The 25893-nt window shown below is 34.1% G+C and overlaps 1 protein-coding gene across 1 annotated transcript in view; it reads right to left on the reverse strand.

The window, feature by feature from the left end:
* LOC126885627 (protein turtle) overlaps positions 1-25893 on the reverse strand; it is a 672203-nt gene that overhangs the window by 17435 nt on the left and 628875 nt on the right. The window lies entirely within an intron of this gene.

Genomic DNA, 25893 nt, shown 5'->3' on the forward strand with positions numbered 1-25893 from the left:
ATAATATTATTACCAGGTCTTTATAATCATTTAAAAATATCTGTTGGATTTTACAAATGTTCAAAATATCTCGATAAAAACTGGCTTATCGAAAAAGTTTTACGAAGCAAAAAAGTTTTAAAAACATTGTGTTTAAGTAATGGTACCACAATAATAATTTAATTGGAACCTACTTGGGTTTAATTAAAGGAACAAAACTCCCATAAAATTTTTATGGTGTGAACAAATTTCACTGTTATTTTTTTTTAAGATGTTTCTGCCATAATAATCCCACATGTCCACTTTCAATACAAAATCTTTAATAGTGTTCCATATATATTGGAAAAAATTGATTTTCATTTTGTAACTTGAAAGGGCTATAACGTTTTTTATGTGCACATACTAAGTTAGTAAGTTAGGTTCAATCCAACTATTTTTAGTCCCCCCAGAATATGTGATTTAATTTATAACCTCCCCTTTTGTTACGTATGTCTAGACATCTCATTTCTATGCCTAACAATAAATTTCCATAGTTGTACATTTTCGATTTTTGATAAATAGCTATAATGTTTTTTATGTGCACATACTAAGTTAGTAAGTAAGGTTCAATCCAACTATTTTTAGTCCTCCTCGAATATGTGATGTAATTTATAACCTGCCCTCTTGTTACGTATGTCTAGACATCTCATTTCTATGCCTAACAATAAATTTCCATAGCTGTAAATTTTCGATTTTTGATAAATACTAAACAAACTAATTTCACTGAAACATAATCCTCCAAAACCCTTAAAACTATGATCCATAACCCAAACAAAAACGTCGAATTATTGAATCCTCACATCAAAACAATATATTATTTGTATTTACTGTATTAATACCTTAAGCAAACATTTACAAACAGAATCGGATTCAAAATCAAAACATTTCCTCCATTCGAATCATTTCGACTAATTGGATTATTTCGAGTGTAATACTTGTTGAATCTATTTGTATATTTGTGAAGAGTAGCATGAATTTTTACCCAACGTTCTGTGGTATTCACCTGGTTTATGCCATTGTTTTTATTCATAATATGTAATGCGTGGGGCTGTTAATTTTAGAATATATACTATTTTTAGCAGGTGAACTTTTTTTGTGATAATTTCAAAACTGACCAAATTGATCGCAGATTTTTTAAATTTATAGACTTATACAGCTCCCGGAACGAACTATGGCCGGTGAGAGAAACCCTGTCTCCGTTAAGATTTGCTCCGGCAGCTGTAAGTGTCATCTTCGTGATTGTATCTGATTTATCTTAAAACCTTTGGTACTAGCCCCAAGATCCTCGTATATTTGTTGTTGTTATTGACCATTACACGTACCTTGTCAATTAAACACCATTGGTCTTACACCAATCTTAAAATTTACTTTTTGGAACAAAGAGCGAAAAGTAGAATATCTTGGCCATGTTATGAGGAATGAACAGAGGTATGGCTTGTTGCAACTCATTCTTCAAGGCAAGTTATTTGGAAAGATATAACCATGGGGAAGACGAATATATTTGCTGCTTCAAAACCTGAGAAAGTGGTTCAATATATCGACAACCAGACTATTCCGAATAGCAGCAAGCAAAGTTAGGATAACCAGGCTAATTGCTAACATTCGGAACGGATAGGCACCGCAAGAAGAAGAAGAAGAAGAAGAAGAAGGGATAATGTCTTTTTATTTAGATTGATATACCCTAAATAAAAGATATCTTGACGAAATTTAAATTAGAAAGGGAAAGAATAAAGAGGTAGAGAGGTAAACCAAGATGAATTTTATTGTGGAGAAAGTCATTGATTGGTCAAACCACCACATCTTTCCACTTTTGTCTATAGGTATAAATGCCTCTTCAACTATTGAGTCATTGCTCGGTTTAAAAGATAGTTTTAGGCGATTTACCTCTTGCTATTTTTACTACTTATTCTATTCTCTGTCATTCTATTTATTATTCTTGGCGCAGACCTTATATTTAGCTGATTTGTCAAAGACTTAAGTAATAGATATGGCTTATTACACTTCGACTTTATTATTGTGCAACCGGTTTAGAACAGATGCCTTTCCGAAAAAAAAAAACGCAACCAACCCATAAAAAAATCTACCATTACAAAACTGAAGATACTTAGTATTTTGAGCAAAATAATTAATACATTGCCAATGCTTTTGTCATACATCTAGCACAGGTTGTTCAACATATCTTTTAGAAAATCACTGAAATTTAATATTGAGGAATTCCTCTTTATGATGAACTCAGATATGATGACACCAGAACTAATCTTCATTGAGTAATTTAACACAATTGTTATTTGGTGAAGGTTGTTCTTTTTAAGCTAGGTATAAGTTGTACTTTCTGTATTAGAGGTACCCATATGTAAATTTTCTAACCTCGTTAACATTATTGTTATATTATTTGTGCAGTAATTCTGTAAGACATTTTGACTAATGTCATTTCTTGTCATGTTATAGTCACATACTAGTCACTTAGTTTAACTCAGAGATTGTGAAAATCTAGTAGTTATATTAAATAAATATTTATTTATTGTGGATATCATTTCTTATTATTCCTTTATATTCACAAATTTAATATAATCTTGCTACAAATTTTATATACTCTATAGCAGCGTAGGATACTTTGAAGAGTGTTAACCTAGTTAGCTTCCTTCTGGCGCCCATAATTTATTCTATTTTTATTATATTATTATATTTATTCTATCTATTTTCTGTGCATTATCTTAATATTTCCTTTCCTAGCCATCATTGTCATTTCCTTTAATTTACTGTCTTGACGGGCATGCAAATTGGTCGAATCCTTCCTTGAGTGTCAAGTGGTCATTCTCGGGCATATACAGGGTGTCCAGAAACTCTACCAACAAACGAAGACAGGAGATTCCTCAGATAATTTTAAGACAATTTAACCCAATTCACCTAGTCCGAAAATTCTTTTTAAGGGAGCTAGAGCTATTTGAAGATGGCGTCATGAAATTAGTTTTTCTAAAATACCTCCAGAACGCTTCTATTTAGAAAAACGAAAATTGGTATGCATATTACCTTTTCAGAGATGAATCGATTCCATCCATTGCAAATTTCTAGGACCGGTCATAGGCGTCCGTTTTGGGTAGAGCAACGAGTATTTTATCGCATAACCTTTTTGTCCTTAACTTTTATGCATTTTTAACACCGGATTATTAAATTGTGAGGTATTCTAGTACTAAAAGGTACTCTTGCTTTAAGTCGGTAGGACACACCGTTTTCTAGGAAAATCGATTTGAAAATTTTTCGTTCTTGGAATTTGAAAAAAAATTGAAAGAACTTTTCAACAAAAAACGAAGTATTTTACCAACATAAAGTAAGAGTAACTTTTAGTACTCGAATACCTCATAATTTAATAATCTAGTGTCAAAAATGCTCACAAATTCAAGACAAAAAAGTTATGCTATAAAATAACTGTTGACCTACCCAAAACGGACGCCTATGACCAGTACTCAAAATTCGCAATTAATGAAATCGATTTATCTCTGGAATATAAATAAATGAACCAGTTTTCGTCTTTCTAAACGGTTTTTTTTTAAATTATTTTTGTAATTCAAAAAGGGAAAAGTTTTCAAATCGATTTTTCTAGAAAACGGTGTGTCCTACCGATTTAAAATAAGGGTACCTTTTAGTACTAGAATACTTTAAAATTTCATAATCCAGTGTCAGAAATGCATACAAGTTAAAGCTAAAAAAGTTATGCGACAAAATAACGTTGTTGCCCTACCCAAAACGGACGCCTATGACTGGTACTAGAAATTGACACTGGATGGAATCGATTTATCTCTTGAAGGTAAATACGTGTACCAATTTTCGTTTTTCTAACTAGAAGCGTTCTGGAGGTATTTAAGAAAAACTAATTACAAGACGCCATTTTCAAAGAGCTCTAGCTCCCTTAGGAAGCATTTTCGGACTAAGTGAATTAGGTTAAATTATCTTAAAATTATCTGAAGAATCTCCTGTCTTCGTTTGTCGGTAGAGTTTCTGGACACTCTGTATAACTAGCCATTCAGTTTACATCTGTCTATTCATAATTTTATTATCAGTCCATCTCACTTTCTTCATCTTTGCATCTTCCTTTACTAATACTACTGCAAAAGTAGTATTTTGTTACTTCAGCTTCTCCAACGAGAAGCTATTTTCTTTCTATTCTCATTTTTTGTCCCATTAGCTACAATAAGCGAAGCTTTCTTTTTCTACTTCTGTTGGAGTTTATCATCCTCTTTTCTTTCACTCCAACAGAAGTTCTCTTCTTTGTTACATTGGCAGTTACCATCTTGAGAACAAAAAGATCCAAATATTAATGGAGACTTAATATCGTTCACTGATGGATCTAACACTACTTATGGTACTGGATCAGGATTCTTTGGGTAGACATGTAATTATAATTAATATTACAGTCTAGGACAATATACAACTGTGTTCCAGACTGAAGCTTTTACTTTAGTAGACTGCATTGATGAAATCTTGGATGGAGACCCCAAAACCAAGAGAATCAATATTTATACACATGGCCAAGCAGTTATTCTGGCAGTAAAGAACTGACAAACCAGATCAAAACTGATAAGAATCTGAAAAAATCTCCTAAAAACGCCTGGCAAAAGATATTACAGTGTTTTTAATAAGGGTGCCGGGTCATGATGTGGTACTTATTTTCCGTGTCCGGAACACCAACAACTTTAAATTTTGTATTTCCAATGGTTGGCCACATAGATGGCCCTGTCATTTGCTATAATTAAGTCTTCTTCTGTGCAGGTCTCTCATCTCTGTTCATGATAGTAGATGCCGGCTGGTCTGAACCGCGCCATAGTCGCAGGTATCGTCCTCCTGGTATCTCCATTTTTTCAGCTTACTAGCACAGCGTGAAACGCCGGTTCTTAGTCTGTTTAGCGCTTTCCAAGTCGGATACGGTAAATTGTGTCCAGCAGCCATTTCCTCTGAGGGAGGAAAATGTTTCGCGGTAGCTGACGCTTGCCATAGGTGTATTCGGCGCGTCTCTGGCGCTTCGGGGATGGATCTTGATGTTTTCAGGAAGCTTTCCAAGATCTAAGTCTGCTTGGCTGAGTTTGGTGGTCATATAAGGGGTGTCTTCGGTCCGTCTTCTGCTTTTTTCGTTCTACCTCTGACGTGACCTTCCTCCTAATAGGTGGTGGAGAGCTATGGGGTATACCTCTTCGATAGGTGTCGGTTTCAGGCAACCCGATATTATACGAACCGTTTCACTTAAAGCCACGTCGACGTTCTTTGCGTGAGCAGAGTTTGCCCATACTGTGGCTCCAAACTCCGCGGCCGAAAAACATAATGCTAAGGCAGAAGTGCGGAGAGTGTGTGATTGTGCTCCTCATTTTGTATTAGTTAGCTTGCGGATGATATTATTTCTGGCACTTACTTTCTTCTTGACATCTTGACAGTGGTATCGGTAAGACAGAGTTCTATCCAGACGGACGCCAAGGTATTTTGGCGTCTCGTTGTGTTCCAGCATCTGACCACGCCATTCCACCTCCAGCGGCCTTCGGGCATGCTTGTTTCTAAGGTGGAAAGCACATACCTGGGTTTTTGTGGGATTGGGTTTCAGATGGTTTTTATCGTAGTATAGAGCTAAGTCTCCCAGGGCATCTGTCAGTTTCACTTCGACTTCATTGATGGTTCTTCCCTGAGCTGCCACAGCTGTATCATCAGCGTAAATAAATTGCCTTGTTTGTTGGTGTATGGGTTGGTCGTTGGTGTATATGTTGTATAGAATCGGCGCGAGGACACTTCCCTGTGGTAGCTCATTTTTTGGTCTCTCCACCGACTGTTCTTGGACTAGAGCGTTACGTAGAAGCGTCTATTCTGGAGGAGACATTTCACTAACCTTGTTAGTCGGAAGTCCTTTGTAGTTTCGTAGAGTTTTGCGAGTAGCCGTTGATGGTTAACTGTGTCATAGGCGGCAGTTAGGTCTATGAACGCTACTCCTGTTAGTGATGTGGTGCATGGAAACGAACGAGCATATTTGTTAACAAAACAAGTAACAAGGCTCGAAAAAAAACTATTGTAGGCCCAAAACTATTCTGTGGCATCAATAAAGATGCTACAACAAACGAGATTCAGAAGTGGCTGATAACCAATAATCAAAAGAAATGGAAAGGCCACTCAAGGGCAAATTCAGATTAAGAAAATAATATTTTTTAAGGCAACAGGATTTATTAGAGTTTAATGGAAAAAACAAGGTATAGATAAAGGTTTTACTACCTAGTGACAGACATTAGCGAGTATCGCCTGAATAGATAATAATAATAAGAAGATCCTATATCCAACACAACTTCCTCCACTCAGTACTGAAGATGGTGATTGGGCTGAAAGTACTAAAGGCAATGTTAAAGCTTCTGCAACAGCTTGCAGTTGTTTTTTAACACAAAATTGAGAGAATCACGATATAGAAGATTATATCCAACAAAACTGTGTCCCCTAACATGATAAGTACTATTACAAAAACTAAATGCCATTACTTCTGGCAAATATCTTCCCGAGGTTTTCCTCATCACTTTATCTTTCCAACATAGCTTACTAATATATCACTATTAAAGACTAGTCATAAAATATTGACACAATCTTCCAAATATGGCAGTTCTTTTAGTAACAGTAGTTATTGTTTTACTCTCGCCAACTTCAACTTACTTGTTAAGCAACATTTTAGTAGTAGCCTCCATAAAAAGATCTCACAAATATCTTGTATTTTTGTCAATAATGAGCAAAAGCTTTAAATATATGCTAAAAATTAAATTCATAGTAGCATCAAATATATAGATAACATTTTTTTCGGATAAATTAATATTTTAAATGGAAAAAATCGAGTAGCTAATAACAATAACAAGCAATAACACACAACACAAAACAAAACAAAGAATGCCATGCCTAGATAACTTAAAATTAAATAAAAATAAAATAAACCAATGCTGTTGGTGCTACAAGGTGTGTAGTAATAATTTTTTCTTCACATTGCGGTGTCAAATCAGAAATCATGTAGGTATAGTGTATAGTGTATACATTCCCAATTGAACCAGCAATTAACAAATAATATGTATATGGCGGCATATACATATGTATATGTATATGGCAGTGCGCCAGCCTGCAGTGCCTCCCTTGCAGGCCCGTTATCGCCGTGCATCGCCTTGCATACCTTTTTATAATATGGTAACATTTTACATGATGTAAAAAATATACTTTATTTGCGGTTATGTAAATATAAAATAATCCAAAGTGTTAAAATTTGATAAAAATAATAAAAACAAACAGTTGTCAGGTTTTTTGTTCGATTTAAAAAAACCGTTGACTTTAAAAAAAACGAGGAGTCGTCTTTGACTGTTTTTCTATGCAGTGTTTTTTTTTTAAATAAAAAGTGGATCTTTAACTAAAATTTAAAGCAGCAAATGCCAAGTTTGCCAAGCGAATTTTTTGATAAATAAGTAAGGCTTCTAATGTAGAATACGAACCCATCATTTAAAACAAATTTACGTCAGGTCCAGATTCAATCCCATCATTTCTTTTAAAGATTGTCTGCGGGTTTTAATAAAACCACTACAAACAATTTTCAACTTAAGTTTAAAAACGTCAACATTTCCGGATGCTTGGAAAATAGCTAAGGTTTGTCCTATTCACAAATCAGATAGCCGTAATATCGTGAATAATTATAGACCAATTTCTATTTTGAATAATGCTGCTAAAATCTTGGAAACCATTTTGTACAATCGTATATATGTATCTGCTAGGAATCTTATATCTACAGATCAGCATGGATTCATGAGCGCAAGATCCACTACTAGTAATCTTGCAGTATTTACTCAGTATTTATGTAAATCACTTGACGCAAGGGGGCAAATTGATGCAGTTTACACTGATTTCTCAAAAGCATTCGACAAGATAAACCATCGAATATTATTACAAAAACTTTCTTTCTTGGGACTTAACAACACTTACTTCCTGCTTCTCAAGTCTTACCTGTCGCAACGCAGACAGTATGTTTATTATAATGGCTATAGTTCAGAAATATATACTGCAACTAGTGGAGTTCCGCAAGGATCGAATTTAGGCCCATTGCTATTTTTATTATTTATTGATGATTTAAGTGAGTCCTTAGATTGTAATAAGCTGATGTTTGCGGATGACTTGAAATTATATGTAACAATATTAATACTTTAGAAGATTGTGTTATGTTGCAAACACAAATTAATTTATTACATAATTGGTATCTACAAAATCAACTTCACCTAAACAAATCTAAATGTAAGATTCTTGCTTTTAGTCGTAAACGTAATACTTTGATGTTTCCATATGAAGTTGATAATGTTGTACTAGAAATAACTAATTGTATCAAAGATCTGGGTATTTACATGGACTGTCAACTAACATTTAACTATCATATTAATTCCATTGTTTCCTCGGCATATCGCTCATATGGTTTCATTATTCGCAACTGCAAAAATTTTTATAATCTATCAGCACTAAATGCTATGTACATGTACTTAGTTAGATCCAAATTGGAATACGGAGCTTTAATATGGAATCCTATTTATTTTAAATATTCAAACGTTATCTAAAATTTTTAACCTTCAAAGTTACAGGAACATATTATCCCCAAAGGGGTTGTGATTATGTCGCTTTGTTAGAGAGTTTTAATTTTAATGCGTAGGAATCAATTAGGGATTTTATTTTTGCATAAACTATTAAATGATGGAGTTGACTGTCCTAATTTACTAGCACAACTAGATATCTTTGTTCCTCGGGTATCAGCTCGATCTAATAATACATATGTGTGTGAAAGACTATAATGTTGAAAGAACCAATCAACTTAATGTGCAGAAACGCAAACAAACTATCTAATAATTGTGATATCTTCTGTTGTGCTTATGAATTAAAAAACAAGTGTCGAGCTCTTACCTAAGGTATTTCATTTTAGTGTTTTTTTTTTCTTTATAACGTATATTTGTTTTCTTTTTTTTGTATTTACTTGTTTGCATGAGAATTGTTTATTTTTTTTTGTAAAATTGCTCTGTAAATGGGTAACTGTTGGGTAACGCAATTATTATTATTATTATAAAATAAAAACCGGATGAGGTGATCTTAAGTCGTATTTGTAACTATGCTATCTATGCTACTCATTTGTTGTTTTACATATTTTGAAAATGATTTACAACGTATGCTGCACCAATTTAATATAACCGCTCGAAAATTTAACATGTTAATTCCCCCCCCCCCCCCCCCCAAGAAAAAGACTAAATTCATGGGTATTCAGTCATGGAGTTTAAATATCTAGGCATCACACTATCTAGCTATAGAAATCCTGAAACAGAAGTGGATGATCAAGCGAATAAACCAAACAGAGCCGCAGGTTGTTTGAATGACACAATATGGAGAAATAAAAATATCAGAAAAGAAATGAAAGGCAAAGAAATAATGCTACATAAACAACACAGATGAAAATCTTTCGAAAAATCGATGGTAAGAAACTATAAAACATATGGTCTATCATTAACTACATAGAGCAACAGGGTCTTTGTAATATTTAAAATGTTTATCATCTCGTCTCAGTTTTAATAATAGATAAACTCGTTTGAACGAAAGGATTAATGATAATTTAGCTCCTGTTAGGGAGATATGAGACAAATTCATCACCAATAGTCGTAAATTTTACACACCACACTCGTACTGCATTATAGATGAGCAGTTGATGAGGTATAGAGATAGAGGTGTATTTCGCATTTATATAGCGTCTAAACCAGATAAGTGTGACATTAAAATATTAATGATGAATGATGCTAAGCTCTAATTATTAAACGTATATTGTATGTTTCGTAACAAACGAGATCGATAAGAAGATTATGATTAAAATTACTGAATTTAATGGAATATTTGGAAATAATTGCTGACAACATTATCAGCATTATCATTGGCTCGACAACCTTTTTTGGGTCTGGCGCTGCAACCTTTTTTGGGTCTGGCGCTGTTCAAAAATTCTCCATTTTGATCTATTTAGCATTTGCTTTTCCAATTATTTCTTTTTAAAATTGCTGTATCTTGTTCTATGCGTTCCTCATATACCAGCTTCGGTAAAATACAGGAAAAATACACGAAAAATACACAACAAATACGAAAAACACAAAAGATATACGAAAAGACACGAAAAATGCGCGAAAAATACGAAGACTGAAAAATACACGAAAAAAAAACGAAGACAACGAAAAATCCGAAAAATATATGAAAAACATAAAAACATGAAAAAGATACGAAAAATACACGAAAATATAAAAAATACGAAAAATTCCCTTAGCATACTGGCATTTGTAATTTTAGCTATTAATGGTTTCTTAAGAGTAAACAGTAGCGATCAACAGGTAGCAACAAACGTGTTCCAAGATTGCGGCTCTAATTTTGAATATTTTGTCGAGATATTTGGCACTCTTGGCACTATTGGGCACTTTGGCACTATTGGGCAACCCAATTTCAGAAATATGTTAGTAAGTGGAAATTACTCTATAACTAAATAAAATATTGAAAAAAGGAGCCTGTACCGCCATTAAGAAAGACCCAAAAATAGACTTTCTTCAAATTAACTTTTTTCTCCCGTACCTAGATTTCGTGTCACATTGGAACTACTAAAAATCGATTTTTTTATAACAAGAAATCGAACGTCACTGACTTGGCAACATTTCGCGCCTATGTGTATAAAAATTATTGTTTTTGATAGTATGAACGTCACTGTCAGTGTCCAATTACCGACGCACTGTTGCCTCTCTTTTGAAAGTTCGCAGAACTTTCGCAATCTTGGACCGCGTTTGTTGCTACCTGTTGATCGCTACTGTGTGCTCTTAAGGCAAGAAAATATATAGCGCACTCAGTTTGCATCTTTTTTTGGCATTCACATACCTACCGCTGATCACTCAACAGATTTTCGAATTGATTTTGAAGTGAAGTAGGGATCCGTGTTTCTTCTCTTGCCAAATATCGATAGAAAAACATACAGCCGGAAAAATGAAAGAATAGCCATGAACAATCACATTAATCACTTATTTTGTATTTACTATCTTTTTCTATAAATAAAAAACGTTTGTTATAGAAAAAGATAGCAAATACAAAATAAGTGATTGATGTGATCGTTCATGGGTATTCTTTCATTTTTCCGAGTGTACGTGTGTGTAACATATGCATACTACCAGTTTGTACCTATGGCTTGGAGACCATAACCCTTAGCAGGAAATTTCCTTAAAAACAAGAAACGACGCAAAGGGCAATGGAATGAAACATGCTTGGAATGTCACTGAGAGACAAGATCTGAAACACTGTAACGGTCCGAAAGTCATTATTATTTTCGTTCCACCTTGTATGCTAAATCCGTTTCAAAAATGTATCTATTCACGAGAAACACAAGATCGATCTAACATTGTGAGAAAAGAAAGGACCAAACATTTCCACGCAACAAATGAATACAATTTCTGAAAGGGATTTAGCATACAAGGTGGAACGAAAATAATAATGACTTTCGGACCGTTACACAGCCTCCCCCACGATTTCAGCTTGGTGCAAACCAAGGTCAACTTGGTGCAAGATATCACATAGAACGAAGATCAGGGATATCGTGGAAGAAATACCAAAAATGAAATAGTGCTTGACCGGCCACATAGTCAGTAATGGTGATTAAAATAGGAAGTGGTTGAATGCCCGAATATACGAATTTTACGAAATAAAAGGCAGATATCGAGCACTGAATTTTATTTAATCTTGCCCAAGTATACTTTCGCTCCTAGAGCATCCACAGGGGCATTTCGTCAAGAAAAGGAAGGTATTCTCGAATGTAATTTATTATCTGATTGGTGGCAACTTACATTAACATATATCTAACAAATACACTACACGAAGGACAAACAGGTAAATTTTAGTGCCGGTATACTTCTACATTTTGAAGATGGAGGGAGGTACAATCGGGCAAGATTAAATAAAATTCAGTACTCGATATCTGCCTTATATTTCATAAAAAAAGAAATGGTGATAACATGTGTACATGGAGAATCCTAGATGAAGACCGAGGAGGACGACAAGAAGTATGGGAAAACCTCAAAAGAGATGGGTGGACGGCATGCAGATGATATAAGAGCAGCGGCAGGTAAACAGAGGAGGTTGGGGCCGACACTCAAAAGTGGATGGAAAATGGTTGACGAAGAAGGAAAGAGAGATAAAATAGAAAAAAAAAAAATTCCCGTACTAAAAGAGTTACAAACAACGCTCTGATTCATTGACGGTTTGTTGATTTTGATAAACTAAGCACACACGGCACCAACTTTAAATGCAAGTTTCTCTCATTGTGATTGTAAATACGCATTCTGCTATTTGCAACTGCCATCTAACGAAATTTCAATTTTCTATCGACCAAAATGATTTTGAAGACTCTTGGTACATTTTCCTGGATGACTGAGGAATTGGGTCGACCAGAACATTAGCATCCTACGTGTTTAATATTACCATCTGCGTTTAAGTCAGCATACCACCAGTTACACCTCATGGATTTTCACAAGAGCTATGACCTTGTGAATAACACGTAAACTTGTGTACTGTTTCGGCATGACTCACAGCTTTTGTCAAAATCCATTACCTTCTAACCGGTATTTCCAATAAGATAAGTCAAAGGCTTTTATCAACACACAAAATTTCAATTACTCTACTGTTTTAAACATCAGAATCAGTTAAACCACTGTAACTTGTAAACTAATGACACAGTTGAGCTTAAACTTTGACAAGTGACGTTTGCCGGCTGACATTTTTATATCATGTAGATTTGTTATTAGTTGCGCCAGACTCGGAAGTTATTAATTCTGCGGTATATTTTGGTGCATAATACTGGCTAGAGGTTCTCATAACGAAATTTTGCTTTGATATAAGTAACCAAAAAACAAACAACTAGTAGAACCCGTTAAGTACAAGCACCCAATAACATAATAACATTAACCTGAAAATATTATAACTAATTTTGTAAACAACGACACTCGGTAGACACCGTAATTATTTGCTGGTTCAATTAGCAGTAAATAGACTATACATTGTTTTGTGCCATTAAGTTTCAAAAATAACTATTTGTTGTTGGACGCACCTTGCAGATTCTTCATTTCATGCATTACTAATTTGTAAATAATCGTTCCTGTAAGAAAAATAGTTAAAAAGTCCAAATATGCTTAGAATCAATCTACTTTTTACCACAGTACACATGCTAATGGATGCAATGGTCGAAATGTATGGGGAAATTAGTTACATCGAAACTATTTTTGGCCAGTGGTGGTGTGAAGTTGTTTTCATAAGGGATATACAAGAATTTACATTTATGTTAGATACATTTTTGTGTCTCTTCCAGATGGCAATGTACCGCACGGTTTTTTTACAGTATTAGATCTTATCGAATCAATAGTGGTGCGCTTTAAATATGTTCAGTGAACTTGTCAAACTAATCTTATGGATTTTAATATGATCGGTTTGCAGTAACGAATACTGTGTGGTCCTGCAGTAAACTGTCATGTAATCGGGGCATTTTACTGTTCAGTGTATTCAGTTTACACCATATCTGTAAATTTGAACATGGGGTTCAGTGTTTAACCCTTTCAAGCCCGTCGAAAAATTCCCGCGTTGTTTTGACTGAACTTTTCGGGCTCGGGACGATAGCAAACGATCGTGTGTCAGTGTGTTTATGAATTGAATGTCACGATCATGTGCTTTGGGCCTAGGCCCGAAAAAGTTAATTTAAAATAAGGCAAATGCGTTGACCATCTTTAACTCTTGGTGTCTTTTATATTTATATAAAGTAAAGTATTTAAGCGATTTCAGATACTTGTTTCTTATGCTTGATTAAATTGAATTTTATACCAATTGTGTGGCTAAATAGGTCTTGAACCTAAGGCCAAAAAATAAAAAAAAATTGAATTTTTCTTCATTTGACAAAATTTCTGGCATCATTTTTTCAACTTAAAGTTGTTTTTCTCGTCTTCACCCATTTTTGACGAATAACTGATTGCGGTTACTCAGCCAAGGACGCGACATAGATAAGACAGAACACTGAATGCTTGTAATATACAGGGTGATTGATTAGTGGGGTAAATAAAGCTCAATAGATCAGCTATAGTAATAGATAGCAATAAAAGTTAATAACAAAAATTGTAGCCAACTTTGAGCTTCATATTACAAAATTAGTTATAATGTTACAGGGTGTTGGATAACACAGTGGCAGACCAAACTTGTGTTTTTTTGAATGGAACACCCTATATTTTATTTTATATTCGAAATCCTCTTAACTTCTCCATCACAAAAATATAAAAGTTTGTTATGTTATATAGAGAATTTACAAAGTTATAACCCATTTTATATGAAAATCGTAACAAGTTCAACTCACTGTATAAATAAAAATAAGCACAACAGCAATGGTTTATTAATGCCATGTTTCTTTATTTATTGCCAAAATTTTCAAAAATTATTGACATTGCTAATTTTTTTATATCAAATACAGGGTGAGTCAAAACGCAAGTACATTATTTTCTCAGTAATTTTAAATGGAACACCCTATATTTTATATCACTATTGAAAAGTACCATTACCGTCCTTTAATTTTTATAGAACATTTCCTATATCCAAATTTATTAGTTTTCGAGATATTTTCATTTTTCAGAGCAAATTATTTTTTTAGGTGTGCACTTTTCCATATTTAAAGTAAGCCTTGACTGAATTGACAATGGACGATTACTGATTATCAATCCGGGTTTTACAAAAAAAAAAAACACAACCACAACATGCAACATTTTTGAAACAATTAAAAACTACTTTTGTATGTAAATGTAACTAATAAAGAAAAGAAAAATAATTTATTAGTAATAAATTTTACAAAAAAACAGGCAAACACAAAATACAATATTTTGTGAAGACAATTAAACACTACTTTTGTATGTAAATGTAACAATGTTACAAATAAAGAACGAAAAATAATTTATCAGTAATACAATTTGCAAAAAAAAACTTGTTTGAAAAAATTAAAAGCTACTTTTAATAAACTATTTTTAATATCTAATTATATAAGGTGTTCAAAATTACCTCTTAACACATCTATGCACGCCCAAAAACGATCATTGAATGAGCTACTTACGCTACGAAGCATTTGTAAATTAACACATCGAAATATACTTTTTATTCTATTTTTCATCTCATCCCTTGTTGGTGGAGGTATTCTATAAACTTTATTATTAAAGAACCCCAAAAATCAGTCCAGTTTATTAAATTCTGGTGATCTGGGTGGCCACGCTACTGGTCCATTGAAAAATGAAAATATCTCGAAAAGTAATAAATTAAAAGTACGGTAATGGTACTTTTCAATAGTGATATAAAATAAAGGGTGTTCTATTTAAAATTACTGAGAAAATAATATACTTGCGTTTTGACTCACCCTGTATTTGATATAAATAAAATTAGCAATACCAATCATTTTTGAAAATTTTGACAATACATAAAAAAATATGGCATCAATAAATCATTGCTGTTGTGCGCATTCTTATTTATACAGGTAGTCGAACTTGTTACGATTTTCATATAAAATTGGTTATAACTCTGTAAATACCCTGTATAACATCACAAACCTTTATATTTTTGTGAGGGAAAAGTTAAGAGCATTTCGATTATAAAATAAAATATAGGGTGTTCCATTTAAAAAAACAAAAGTTTGGTCTGCCACTATGTTATCGAACACCCTGTAACATTCTAACTAATTTTGTAATGTGAAGCTCAAAGTTGGCTACAATTTTTGTTATTAACTTTTATTGCTATCTATTACTATAGCGCAGTGGTGCTCAGACTTGTACTGCGAGGGATCTACCACATAAACTGCAAGCGTCCAGCGATCGACTGCTAGGAAAAAAAGCAATTTTGAAAATAAAAATCTTTATTGCACATTTCTATTTGATAAACAGTTGTAACTACATACAGTTGTAATTACAGCAATGTTTTTCATCTTAATTTTATTTGGATGTTGATGCATGGCACTGGTTTTTCATATATATGATGGTACGTAATTGCCAAAAGCAAGCATGATGAGAGATGTTCGTCAGTTTACGACACTTTAATTTTACCACCTTCATTTGGGAAAATGCAGACTGTCACACAAGTACGTTGATCCAAATAATGCTGTGAGCTGAAGAGCTACTTGCCTCAAAAGAACTGCTTGACTTGCAGCTCCATCTCATAATAAACATAATTCAAATGAGCGGCTACCATTTTTTCAACAATGGAATGTTGTTTAACTCCTTTCTCTTCCTTTGATCAATCAATAATTTCAATTTGTTGACAAAAAGGTCAGCAAGTATGGTGAGTCAGCACAGTCCCCGTCATTTCCCATTTGTATTTTTTTCAGTGAATCGCGATCGACCTTTTGAGCATCGCTGCTATAGTGGATCTATTGAGCTTTACCCCACTAATCAATCACCCTGTATGTAGAGTGTAGAGCAATAATCGACTACGATAGACAGGTTGATTCCCGTCGGCGTGAATCATGGATGGACCGCACGCCTCGCGGACAACGGCGGATCCAGCAACCTTGCAAGGAGGGGGCAATGAAATAAAAATTTTCTCGTCAATCGCGTAAGCAGGATTCTTTTGCGGTATGGGCTGTTACTTTATTTTTCTTCATGTACCATGTCCTTTCAGAACGTTGGTTACTATCATAGCTATCTTAATTTTATTCACTGCCACCCTAAATCAATCAAGAAGTGCTTTTTCGTCCTGAACTGCGTTTGCCTTATATTTTCACTTGCATAATATTTTGTACCAACCTATATTTGAAACTTCTCATTACATGTCCAAAATACTCCACTTCTCTCTTCTTGATGCCTTCTATAATCTCAGTAGTCTTGCTGAGACGTTCTAGTATTGTGGAGTTTCGAACCTTCTTCACCCAAGCAAGATACTTTTAAAATTCTTCTATAGAACCACATTTCGAAAGCCTCAAGGCGATTTAGGTAAGTAGATCGATTTTATTCACAGTCCAAGACTCGACACCATACAGTAAGACCGAGAACGAGAACACGTACTTTGGAGAAGGAATTCTATTTTGTGTTTCATTCCGTTATTCAGTTGTCAACAGGACACAAAACTTACTATTTATTTTCAATCGTAATTATCTCTTTCTTAAAAAATGACCAGGCGAAGTCTCAAGGAGGGGGCAATTGACCCCATTGACCCCCATTGGATCCGCGCCTGCTCGCGGACTTGAATAGGGATTTGGTACTGGAGACTGCATGATGCATACCTGGTAGGAAATTTAATTACGCAACTTTTATGTCATTGCATCTTTTCTCGGAAATTAATATAATTTTAAAGTTATAATCAAAAAACGAAGAAAAAAAATCGATTTTTTTCTTCATTTTTGACATTTTGATTATTTAAACAATGTTCCGGACCTTTTTGAGTCGGAGAATAACTCAATTATTATTATATGAGATATTTCTAAGCAATTTCTGCAAAAAAATATGAGTCACCTCTCAACATCCAAATGTACTCATATTTTTACAGATGCGCCCTGAACTAAACCGGATGTAGATGAATAAACAAATTTCAACAGAGAATTATAAATTTCTTAGAGGACTATGCCGGTATATGCAAATCATGCAAAAGAAAATCAAGGCTAAACTTGCATTTAGAATAACCAAATCTGAACTGGACAGTGAATTTTTTTCTCTATTTTAAGAATTCCCTAACAAATAAAATTAATATATTGTAGTATTTATTATGTACATATGATCACTAACACGATCAATATTACTGACGATCAGTAATACTGTCAGTATCCCCTCTACTTTTAAAATACTAACGGCGAATATCAGAATATTAAGCGGCACTTACACGATCAGTATTATTGGCAGTATTTGCAACTAATGACAGTATTATTGACCGTGTAATGAAACAGTAAAAAATACTGACGCGATATTGACGAAATATCTAGATATTCTGATATTCGCCATCCGTATTTTAACAGTGTAGGGCATACTAACAGTATTATTAATCATTATTAATATTCATCTTGTAAGGGCCGCAATAGATAGTTCGTCAATATTATCGCGTCAGTATTTTTCACTGTTTCATTACACGGTCAATAATACTGTCATTACTTGCAAATAATCAATAATACTGATCGTGTTCGTACCTATACGCTGTGAGCTCGTACGTAGAAGGGATATTTACAAATTCGCGAGCGCCAGTAGTGGCAAGTCTGTAAACGATTACTGGAAATTTGACATAAATGTCAAAGTGATTAATTTAAAATTAAAATTAAAAACATTAATTATAAAAAGTATTAGTTTGTCAAAGCTGTGTTATATATTTTTACCTTAAATATACAATACGTTTTAAATACTGAATTTAAGTTTTTTTAATGTTCCGTAATATCTAATTATAAATTAATATATTAATCTTACCGCCATCTACACGATAATTGTGAAAGTATCCGAAGTACGAAATTCATATTTTATCAATAGAACGTCAAAATGATTAGCAAAATCTTAAAAAAATCGATTATAATTTAATTACTTTTTTGCGTTGTAAATATTAAGCGATAATAATTAAATAATAAATTTAAAAATTACCAGTGAAAGTTGATTAGTAATCCGCCAGGAGCGACACCAGCGAAGCTCACAGCGTATATTATATTATGTAGGTAATTTTGTCTATCTCATTTTATCCCAATCCTTTCTCTCTTGGTCAGGCGCATCGACTATGCGCCTGGTCGACCTGTACTAGTTTGTTGTTAATTTATTTAGATTTTATTGTTAATTTATTTAGATTACAAAACTTTGATACAGGCCTAACAATTTAGACGGGACCCATCAACTTTGGATGGTTTAATAAACAGTCCATTCGCTGATTAACATTTTATAATCCATACAGTATTTAATAAAGTTGTACCCAACTAATCGCATAAATGGTTTATATGATATTAAATCAACTATTCACACACAACTCCCTGGAGTTATTACGGCTATTAGCCGACCGGATGTAGATGAATAAACAACTTTCAACAGAGAATTATTAATTTCGATGTAACTATATTCCAAGCTGTATGATTGATTAGTTAGTTTCCTAAACAAGTCCAAAAGTTCTGGGAAGGGAATTAGACCAGTCGTCAAAAGGCAAACGAGCGTAATACAGTCATAGTTGAAAACTGATACATTTTGTACACGTACACACTTGAATGGATCAAGGAAGTGAACAAATTAGAATGTCACAGTGCGTAAAATATATTATTTATTTCCTTAGCTAAGGAAAAAGCTAAAATTGTCATAATCTGTACAAGTAAATTACGTACGACTTGAGATAGGTCGGGAAAAACCCATTGACCCGGAGGCAACTAGATCCCCTGACTAAGAGAGTGAGAGTGTAATAACAACATATCAGGTACACGACTTTCCTATTTATATCTGTTTTAGTTAAAAACAGTGCAAATATACAGGGGGTCCGGACAAATAATCCCCGGACAAATAATCCCGGACAAAATATCCCCACAAATTATCCCTGGACAAAAAATCCCCGGACAAGAAATCCCCGGACAAATAATCCCCGGACAAAAAATCCCCACAAAAAACCCCGGACAAATAATCCCCACAAATTTTTTTGGACAAAATATCCCCACAAAAAATCCCGGACAAAAAATCCCCAAGAAATATTTGCTGCCAATTAGTTCTCTAAAAGTTTTCCCGAAATTTTACCAAATTTCTAATTCCAATTCCATGCTAAAAACTTCAAAATTTACATGACAACAGAGTGTGAGTTTTTTCAAAAATCGTGGAAGATATGGGGAATGAGCTAAGGACCCGTTCTCTTGACAGGTGCTTCATAACGCCCGATCTACATGCTAACGCGCGTTTTAGATCATTAAAGCGCGCGTTGGCATGTGAACGGTCTCAAGTAAAATGTATGTAGTTGTAATCGCGCGTTATCAAAACGCGCGTTAAGCGCCTGTCATGAGAACGGGGCCTTAGCTCATTCCCCATATCTTCCACGATTTTTGAAAAAACTCACACTTCTTTGTCATGTAAAATTTAAAGTTTTCAGCATGGAATTGGAATTCGAAATTTGGTAAAATTTCGGTAAAACTTTTAGAGAACTATTCAGTAGCAAATATTTCTTGGGGATTTTTTGTCCGGGATTTTTTGTGGGGATATTTTGTCCAAAAAAATTTGTGGGGATTATTTGTCCGGGATTTTTTGTGGGGATTTTTTGTCCGGGGATTATTTGTCCGGGGATTTTTTGTCCGGGGATTTTTTGTCCGGGGATTTTTTGTCCGGGGATAATTTGTGGGGATTTTTTGTCCGGGATTATTTGTCCGGGGATTATTTGTCCTAGCTTCATGGATACCCAACATCGTTTTTAATTAAAACAAATATGATAACTCGTTTATTATTCATTTTACGAAAAAAAGTTATTCTTCATAAAAAGCTCTGCATAGTCTGAAATCTAAGACACAACCATGATATATCAACTTTTATTAATTTTATACGAGGTGTGTCAAAAAATATGAAATTCGCTCAAGATTATAGTACCTTTATATTTCACCACATTTCAATTAGAAGGATGTAATTGCATATTAAAACATAGTTTTTAATTCTAAACAACTTTTTGAATAACAGTTTTCAATATTGTGAAAAATGAAGGTAGTTTACTCTTGAGTGAAATGCATATTTTTTGACATACCTCGTATAAAATTAATAAAATGTGATATCTGATGGATGCATCTTCGGTCTCAGGACATACAGAGCTTTTTATAAAGAATACCTTTTTTTCGTAAAAGTAATAATAAAAGAGTTATCGTATGTGTAATAAATAAAAACGAAGTTAGTATCAATAAATTTGAGATAAATTTGGAAAATATTTTTTTCCAATTAGAAGCATGTAATTGCATATTTGATCTTATTTTTTATTTCCAAACAACTTTTCATAATAAGAATTTTCGATATTGAGAGAAATAAAGGTACATTACTCTTGAACGAAGTTCATATTTTTTGACATATCTCGTATAATATTGACAAAATTTGATCTCTGATGATTGAATCTTAGGTTTTAGAGCATGCAGAACTTTTTATAAAGAATAACTTTTTTCGTAAAATGAATAACAAAAAAGTTTCCCATATGTTTCCAACTTAAGTAGACACGCTGTATATTACCATAAATGGAAGGTACTACAAATAAGTGTAGTAAGAATGACGTTTGCTTTCTTTGCAGTCTTTCAATAGATTCAATGCTTTGAACTTTGCTACTGTCGTAATAACTTATACAAATTGCAATTATAATATTATGACCTTATTCTTATAACAAAGGAATTAGGAAAATTCCGTGAGGGTTGTCGTATACCATCACAAATCGGAGCTAATGGTCAATAAAAGGTAAAAGAGTATCACTACTTGAAATTATGTGTATGAGCATCTTGATAGTATTTAGTTATATTACATCATGTATGCACTATAGTTGTCTTCCGTACAACCCCCAACACAGAAACAAACAGGAAAAAACGGCCACAAAACGTTACAAACGCATTAAAACTTTTTTCATGGCGTAGGTGTATCACCCAACCATTATGATCGAGGAAAAACAGCTAAATTCTGTTCAGCTGAATATTAAGCGGTTTCTCCACGTCATGAAAAAAGTTTTATGTTTGTAACGTTTTTGTGACCGTTTTTTTCTGTTGGGGGTTGTACAAAAGACAACTATAGTGTATACATGATTATACAGTATTGGAAATCTTTTTTCGGAGCATAGGAACTTTCAATGCAATAAGTTAGATTCTGGATTTGCAATTAACCAGTGTTAATTTCAAGAACAACGTCGCGATGTTTCATATTTAATTCATTTGTTCGACTGCACTGAAATGAGGTGCCCCATCGGATTGCATCGTGCGACAGCCAGCGGTAAAGAGATTACAGTCGAACAAATCAATTAATTCTAAAATATCGCGACGCTATATTGAAATTTACACAGGTTGAAATTTACACAGTGGTAGCGGGTAGGTACCCCTCTATGATCCCGATAGAGAGCAGACTTACTTCAGGGATTTAGCGCCCCTGCCCACGCGAGCTCCTGGTTTTTTCCTCAATTTCCTATTTAGAGGTAACCAGGCCCCAACCTCCGTATTATCCTATCCAAACCCCAAATTCCTTCCCTAATATCCCCTCCCACCCACCAACCCATCTGGCCAGCGTGGTGGGTTATGACCAAAACCTCCACAAATCAAAAATGTCGGTTTCAACAGATATACGGAAGATACCCCAGGTGGGTAGGAAGTTTATTCCACAGTCCCACACCGAAATAACGGTCTGCCTCGAGGATTCTGGGGGAGGCAAGTCGACATTGAAAAAGAAGAACAACAAACAACTCCATATAGCAACTTACAACATCCGTTCCATGGCAAAAGACGAAAAACTCTACGAACTAGAAGAGGAATTAGGGAATATGAATTGGGATATAATGGGACTATCAGAAGTTAAAAGAAGAGGTGAAGGGTATGTGGACTTACATTGAAGATATATATGGATAAGTATGTGACTTATATGAAGACTATACATACGGTGGAGTAGGTTTCTTAATCAACAAGAAGAGAAAATCACAAATTCAAATAATTGACAGCATCTCAGACAGGGTTACATACATGATTTTAAAACTAAATCCAAAAACCAAATTAAAGATTGTGCAAGTTTATGCTCCAACTGAAAAGGCAACTGATGAAGAAATAAATACTTTTTACGAAGATCTTAAAAAAGCTATAGACACCAACAGAGAATCCAAAATAATAATAATGGGAGATTTTAACGCCAAAATTGGAAGTAAGATTGAAGACTCTGAAAGCAAGATTGGAAATTTTGGATTCGGCACAAGAAACACAAGGGGAGAAAAACTTATGGAATTTCTGGAACAAGAAAACATGTATATTATGAATACCTTCTACAAAAAGAAACCTAACAGAAAGTGGACATGGGTTGCACCTAGCGGAACCACCAAAAATGAAATAGACTATTTTCTCTCAAACAACAAAAGAATATTCGAAGACGTAACAACAATAAACAACGTAACAACGGGTAGTGACCATCGTATAGTTAGAGCAAAAATAAATATTAACATGAAAGAAGAGAGGAAAAGAATATTTAAAAAAACAACGCGAATAGATGCCTTTAAAGTAAAAACAAATGAAGAGCAATTCCGAGAGGTCTTAGCGGATAAGTTCAAATATGATCCTTCACATAATCAAGATGAAATTGACGAAATTAACAAAAACATCAATAAGAACCTTCTCGAAGCCGGACTACAGGTCGCAAAGAAAACAAGTACTAAAGAAGACAAAATAAGCAACGAAACTAAACAACTGATGACGGAAAGACGACAACTACTAACGCAAAACAAACGCCATACTCAAGAATACATAGAACTTAATAAAACAATTAGAAAAGAACTAAAACGCGACTTACAAAAATGGAACGAGAACTTAATAGAGCGAGTCATTAAAAACAACAGAGGCTTAAAATGTCTAAGACCCGCATTGGGTGTTCAAAAAATCATTAAAATTAAAGACGCCAATAGTAAGGAAGAGAAGGACAAATATAAAATAACAAAAATAGTCGAAGACTTCTACAAAAGCTTGTACAGCTCGCAAAGCCAGCCTAATGAATCAACAAAGGAGAACGTCAAAAGAAAAATAAAAAACGTGGGATCAGAAGTACTACCAAATATAAAGGGATTCGAAATAGAAAGAGCTTTAAAAGAACTAAAAAATAATAAAGCTCCAGGACAGGACGGTATAATTGCCGAGCTCTTGAAAACAAGCAAGACAGTAACAATCCCTATACTAACAGAGCTATTTAATAAATGTCTCCATAATAGCAAGATCCCTAAAGACTGGAACGAAAGTCTAGTAATACTTTTACACAAAAAAGGGGACAAATGTGACCTACAGAATTACAGACCGATATCGTTGCTCAGTCAAGTATACAAACTATTCATGAGAATTATTAACAACCGGTTGACCTACAAAATGGACAATTACCAACCAGTGGAACAGGCTGGCTTCCGCAAAGGATATAGTACATCAGACCATCTGCTGACAATGAGAACATTGATAGAGAAGGCAAATGAATACCAACTACCCGTATTTCTTGCCTTCGTAGACTATGAAAAGGCGTTTGATAGTATCGAGATGTGGGCCATAGAACAAGCTATTAATAATTGTAGAATAGATTCGAGATATAGACAACTAATACATAATATATATGAAAATGCAACTATGATAGTACAACTAGACGAAAATACAAATCCCATCCCTATTAAGAGAGGCGTGAGACAAGGAGACGTAATATCGCAAAAGCTTTTCAACCTAGCACTAGAAGACGTCTTCAAAACGACAAATTGGTCAACCTATGGCATTAACGTTAATGGCAAGAAGCTAAATCACCTCAGATTCGCTGACGACATTGTGATTATAGCGAGCTCATTCGAGGAACTGCAAATTATGATAGAGGAACTCGCAGGCAGCTCCCAATACGTCGGTCTAAAAATGAACATGAAGAAAACAAAAATAATGACAAACACAGATGACCCCAGACGCATAACTATAAATGGCAGTGAGATAGAAAAAGTTCAGGAATATATCTACCTAGGCCAAATCCTGAAACTTGACAAAGAAAACCAAAGTGCGGAAATTAATAGGAGAGCAAGACTAGCATGGGCAGGATTTGGAAAACTTGGTTGGATACTTAAGAACCGCAAAATACATCAATATTTGAGGACCAAAGTGTTCAACCAGTGCATCCTTCCTATCATGACATATGGGTGTCAAACCTGGACCCTAACCAAGGCAAATATGAATAAACTAGCTACAACAGAAAGAGCTATGGAAAGAGCAATGTTAGGTATACGACTGTCAGATAAAAAGAGGAGCGACTGGGTAAGATCAAAAACAAAAGTCGAGGACATAACAACAAAAGTTGCCAAACTTAAATGGAGCTTTGCAGGCCACACTGTTAGACAAAAAGACCAACGTTGGAATGCCACGATACAACATTGGAGACCTTACCAAAGTAAACGACCGAGAGGAAGACCACAGATGAGATGGGTTGATGATATTAAAAGAGTAGCCGGAACGAATTGGAAATATGTTGCTCAGGATAGAGACCGATGGAAGGAGTTGGGAGAGGCCTATGTCCAAACGTGGACGATAGAAGGCTAAGAAGAAGAAGAAGAATTGCAAATCAGAGATCTCAGTTCGGTGCAGTCGAACAAATGAATTAAATATGAAACATCGCTACGTTGTCTTGAAATTTACACTGGTTAATAATTGCAAATCCAGAATCTTACTTATTGCATTGAAAGTTCCTATGTTCCGAAAAAATATTTCCAATACTGTATATTGTAAAGTAACTAGACACTATCAAGATGCTCATGCACGTAACCTTAAGTAGTGGTACTTTTTATTGATCATTAGCTCCGATGATGACAATTTTGTCGAAAGCTAAGGAAATACATAGATTTTACACATACTTTTTTCGATACTATTTTTTTTACTTTCTAAGGTAATATTATCACTTCTTTAGCTATATAGTTGTGTATATAGATGTGGAAGAATAAGAGTAAAGTAATAAAGTTGAAATTGATAAAATATGCAAGACTGAAAAATTCTTCATTAAACTCGTTTAAGTGAAGTTATTACCTATCCAAAGACATTGTCTTTTTTTATCAACTATTTTCTTTAGAAGTTCCAAATAAAATAAGTTAAAGTTCATCCAAATACTTTCAAGTACCAAAAAAAATCTTCAATGCTCAATAATTCTCATAGGATTT

This window comes from Diabrotica virgifera, chromosome 1 (genome assembly GCF_917563875.1).
Source record: "Diabrotica virgifera virgifera chromosome 1, PGI_DIABVI_V3a".
Taxonomy (NCBI): Eukaryota; Metazoa; Arthropoda; class Insecta; order Coleoptera; family Chrysomelidae; genus Diabrotica; species Diabrotica virgifera.